Consider the following 5,933-nt stretch of genomic DNA (forward strand, 5'->3'; position numbering starts at 1 on the left):
TCGGAGTAACCAGACATTACCCAAGAAGCTTTCAAAGAGAAAGAGGAAGTGTGATTTAGAGGTAGCTAGGTTTAGCTCTTGTGAATGAAACTAGCCAAATCTCTTTTGTGATTAACACCACTGATAGCACCCTGAGGATCAGCATGAACGTGACAAGATTGCTCATCTCTACCACTGCAAGTCACATTCTTCAAGAACTGCAACTAGGGTAGGCTCCCTGGGATCACAGCCTGATGAGTCTGACCACTGGTTTTGTTGCAACCTCTCAGTGAGAATTTTAACCAGCTCCACACATCTGCACTTAGAAAGTTTTACTGGTCATGTATGTCAGAACTGTTCCCTTCAGAAATCCAGGAACTTGCACTTCTGAAGGGGAAGGCCATAAAACCTCTTTGCAGGAGAGGTCCCAGGCTGAACAAAATTGGAGGGTTTTCACTGACTGAACAGGTTCATTGTGATAAAAAATTAAAACGTCTGTTGATTCAACTGACCATCCCTAATCCCACTTTCATTTAAGGCAACAGCTTGATCAAGTATTTGTTTATTTGGCTGTCTACAGGGGGGTAAGAAATACTTCCTTTATTTGATTAAAAAAAAAGTTATTTGCAAAAGATACTATAACTGCAGAGATGTTACACAGAAAACAAACTGCAAATTCATTTCCTTAACAAGTCAAGGACATTTGACACATTACTTTAACACTGCAGATTCCCAGTTCCATTCCTATCTATAACATTCGCATGCCGTAGCCAGAAGAGGAAAGAGGTACAAGAGATAAAGCTTTTTACTTTGAAAAAGAAGGGACATTGAATTTTGCATCGTTTTGTGGAGGGATCTACAGTAAAATTTCCAAATACATCACATTAAAAAAAAAAAGACAAACTCTCCATCCCAGGAGAAGTATTTAGACTGGAAAAAATCAGCCATTCACAAATTATGAAACAGCAGATTTGATCTTGCTCATGCAGCCATAATTCTATCCCCTTATGGATCATCCTGAATGCTGAAAATAAGCAGAATGCTGTTAGGGAAAAAAGGAGCACGTAATCATCAAACTGAAGACTGTCTCATTACTCCTAAGTATAGCTCATACTTTCTCGAGAGAAGTTTAAACAAGCCAAAAAAGAGAAAAACGATCTTGTGCACAACCATAATAATCTCTCCTCAAACCTACCACGATCATTGGCCAAATCTTCAACTTTTCAGTACTGCAAATCTGGACTACGGGACAAGCACCACTATCTGGAAGAAAGCCTGTAGAGGAGGACTAGACCAGTACTCCCAGGAGAGCCCAGTCAAGCCCACTCTCTTCCAAAGACCTTGCAGATGTGCAGCAAATGGTACTTCCAGCCAGAGAGAGGAAGAACTGCTCTGTTTGGGATGGTTATGAAAAGACTCTACCCATGCTTCTTCCCTCTGCTATCTCGTCACCTAGAAACTGGGGAGAGAGAGCAGGGACTATGTAGCAGGCCTTCCGTGATATGCAAACGCTCCAGCATGAATATGCTTCCAACACATACCAGTGCTGCCCTGACAGCTCCTGTGGGCTCTCATTCAAGTTCATGCTACACAGGGCACACTGGCACTGTTGAAATTCAGTTGTTCTGATACACTACCAACATTTTCCAGAAAAGGCACACATCCAGCAGGTATTGCAGCAGCAATCCACTATGTAGCTAACTATGAAGATGTCATGGGGCAACAAAAAAGACTGAGGGCTTTCTGCTTGCCAAATTTTAACACTATGGCAACTAACGGGAGCAATGTGACATCTCAAGTGTCTGAAAGAATTATCAAAAAACTATTAAGGCTATTTAAATAAAAAGTTTGCTCTTAGCTTCTTAATAAACAAAATGCATTTCATTCGCCAAGATTACTCATTAGATCTCTTACTCTGGGGTAACTGCAAACTTTCCATTTACCTTAGCTTTTGCAAGCTGCCCCCATTCATCTGTAACACACTGGTGATCCCAAGCAATTTAGAGTTACCAATATATCAATCACCAGTGTAGAGTAGTTCTCTATAGCTTCCCCATGTGGTTTAAGTGGAAGAAGAAAGTCCCACACTACAAGCCTCTCAAGTCCAGAGAACAAACAAAAGAGAGCAGTCACGTATTTTAAAGGTCCCTTTGCAGATTTGTCTGATCTTCAAAGTTTAGGCCTGCATAATAAGAAGGGAAACCACAAAAGCACACTGGGCATTTCACATGAGCATTAGGCACAAGGCTCCCAGTTTATTCTATTTTAGTGCATGTCTCAACATCTCCTGCTTCAACTGCTGGAGATGGAACCTTCATTTGGGAAAAAGTGAGGTCATACGTACACATACAAAGCAGCACCACGTAGACCAGACATGGCTCCTAGTGAGGTGATCTCTGTTTATGACCCAGCACAAGCATACTAACAGGGACCAAAGGCTTGGATCAATAGCTCTGGCAGGATGCTGTGTTGATACTGCTTCTGGGCTCTCAACTGGAAAGTTCAGTATTTGTTAGCTTTTGCCATGTGCCATTGCGCATGTTGATAGGTATGAGCCTGGCATCAACAGCTCCACTGGGCTGAGAACATCTGTTTTTTTCCAGGCTGGGAAACTAAATGACTCTGGGCTCAGCCAGCACATGGTTAAATTATCATTTGGACAAATCTCATACCACAGGTGTTCCCCTAATCCAGCACAGACTTTTTATGCCAGTAATCCTGGTTTTAAAAAGAAAAACAAAACAAAACAAAAAAAAAAAAAAAAACCACCCCACAAAAAAGCACCAAACAAGCAAACAAAACAAAACAAAAAAAAAGACCAACCACCAAACAAAAAAAACAAACAACCAACCAACCAAACCACCCAAAAAACCAAATCAGAAAACCTCCAATTTCCTTTGGATTAAATGTTAAAATACTAAATTTGAAACCCAAACAATGTTGAGTTTCTATTTGCTTGGCTAACAATTCCAGTTTTGAATTTTACATGTTTGGGGATGATACTAACATCGCTGAGTCATATTAAGCAAAATTATTACTATTGGAAGCAAATCAAGTACCAATTCAGTTTTAAAGAAGTTTGGTCTGTTTGTATCTGTCAAAAGTCAACCCTTGGATTTTGTTTCTATTTCTCTTTTTCCCACTGCCTGGAACAGCTGTGAAAAGCCACTCACCACAGACTTGCAGCCATGTCTGTTGTTTTCAAGCCAAGCAACTTACATCCAGCCACTCTATAGAACAGTAAAGAAAAAATACACACACTTTTCAACATGCTATAATGAAAGTTTTTAGTTCTATATAGATAGCTGTCGGGTCTTCTCTTAGTAGATTTGAGTTAAATCACATGTGCACCTAATTTTTGCAGTACGCTAATGGTTTTTGTGGTAAAAATGCAAGTCCGACTGAATTCAACAGCAAAAATTACTTGGACAGAGCTGGAATTTCACTCAGGCTTTTAACACTAGTGACAGAGCAACACAAATACTTCAGCCAACCTGCTTTGAGATGTCCCTCAGTTTGATTTATGTCTCTATTCAGGGGCGACACTGTCAATGTGTTTTAGGGGACACTTAGTCATGTGAAAATACTAGGGTCACCCCCTGCCTCGTGAAAATGGTTAAAGCTCACTACATTTTAATTTCCATGCACAATATCTGATGCTCATCTTATTTGGAGTTTAGCCTTCTCGTGAGCGTTTACCCATGCCCTTAGCTTACAGTAACTTGAAGATTGCTTTTCAGCCATTAGACTTCAGCTTTAAGATTCCTCCTCAAGCTATTAATTTTCATTTTCTTTAGAATCCTGGGCCTAATAGATTTTGGATTGAAACACCTTTAGAACGTTGTAACGGTACTCTCTAATTTTCTCGAGGAGCTAATGTCAACCAAAATACAGAAGATTCACAACACTACAGTAAGAATGGTGGCAAGTACAGAGAAGACCTTGTGAGAAATTCTTGCCTTTCATTTAACCTCTTGGGGCTGAGGATTTCAATGCATCTCACCAACTATGGCTCTGACACCCATAAATATTATATTTCTATATAAGGAGACTGAGAAAAAAGTTCTTTAGAGCAATACTGTCTCTCACATATCAGCAGTACAGGATCAAAACAAACCTAAGCAGACTGATACTAAATCCAGTCAAGCTATTAGACAAGTCAAAACTAGCATCTGAAAGTAAAGATTTCATTCTTAGAAACAACTATACTACAAATACATTTTTAAGAAATATCTACGTTCTGTCCTGCCTGATAAGTATACTGAGCAACCTTCCAGGCAAAATGCAATGAATATATACAAATTCATGACCTTACTAAGTATCTTAAAAGCGAGTATGTAATAATTAGCCCACTGATGTGAAAAACATTGCTTTTCTCCCAAACACCACTCTGCTTTATAGTTTAGCTTCTGGAAACAAACAGCCCAGCTGTTTTGATTGCAAACTTACAAATAGTTGCAGATTTCATCCTGGTGATGCATACAGGATAAACCTCACCCTGCAAGAACGGACAGCTAACAAAGTTCCTGAATTTACACATCCAGTCTGTTTTTTCAGAGGAAAGTGATTTCACACAGTGTGGACACAACAGGTGTACTATTTGTGGCTTGGAAAATCTTTCCTGACCACTGGGAGCCTAAACCACAAGATTTAATTGCACTAACATAGCGTGCAGCATACTGATAGTCATTATTTTAATATACAACTAATCCATTTAACTGTATAACCCCCTAGCAGGTAGCACTTGCTACATCTTATAGGCCAGGTTTCTGCCACCAAATACCAATAGTGAAGGCGTGTGTCCAAGCTGTGATAAGCAGTCCCTAACAGTCCTTCACAGTCTGCAGGAAGCAGTCCGCGCAATGCACATGTCAACTAGCCAGCGATTTCCACATTTACTAGCCAATCCTGCACCTTCCCCCCTCACTTCTAATAGAGCTCTGGAAGGTAACATCACAGAGGAGACACACATGGCCTGTGTACATCTGGAGTCTGCCTAGACTGTTTTCAGTGAACTGCATAGGTAAGAGGACAACTCTTCCCACTGGAGCTGGAAACAGGGTGCCCTGCTCCTTGCAGGAGGGTTGGTCTAGATGACCTTTGAAGGTCCCTTCCAACCCAAACCATTCTGTGATTCTGTGAAAAGCAGCACAGCAACAAATCACATGGAGAGAGAAATGTGGGAATCTGCTTTTATACTTGTTGCAGCCAAATTCCAGGATATGGCCTGGTGAGGAATTCATGCAGCAAAAAGCCAACACCCCTAAGGCCAGTTCAATATACAACTACAAATGATACATACCTCATGAACAATTACACTTCTACTTCCACCTGACATTGTGCATTTAAAGTAGATAATTTTGAGCTCAAAAATAGTACTGTCATTTTAAAATAATAATTTCAGGCACTATCCATACCTAAATAGATCCCTTGAAACTTTGAAGTTCTATTTTTGCTATTTATTGCAGAAAAAAAACCAACCAAACAAAACAAACAAACAAACAAAAAAAAAAAGGAAAAAAAACCAACAAAAAAACACCACCACAGAAAAACATTTTATTGGCCTTTTTTAATGGAACTTTAATGTAAGCATTAGGTTTTAAGAACTCTTACTAGGGTTATTGATTCATTAGTTATTTTGTACGGAATACAAGAAGGATCACCGAGTATGAAGAGGAATTGTTTCTGGAAACGTTGAAAAGCGTTTGCTCTGCACAGGCATGCAGAGTTCTTCCTACAGGGTGAAGCTGTTTGCTTATTCATACGAATATATATTAAAATGCAGTCAGATGCTGGTCATATCATACACCACAAACGGAAAGTAAAAATGCCAAACTGATCTCCCTCACACCCCTTCAAGAATATGTAACTAACATCACTACCCCTGGCCAGACCCTCATCTCTTTTAAACTCTGCCAGAACAGAGGACTGATACTCTTGTCACATGAGTAAAT

The sequence above is a fragment of the Nestor notabilis genome, unplaced genomic scaffold, assembly GCF_000696875.1.
Source record: "Nestor notabilis isolate BGI_N333 unplaced genomic scaffold, ASM69687v1 scaffold33411, whole genome shotgun sequence".
NCBI classification, from domain to species: Eukaryota; Metazoa; Chordata; class Aves; order Psittaciformes; family Psittacidae; genus Nestor; species Nestor notabilis.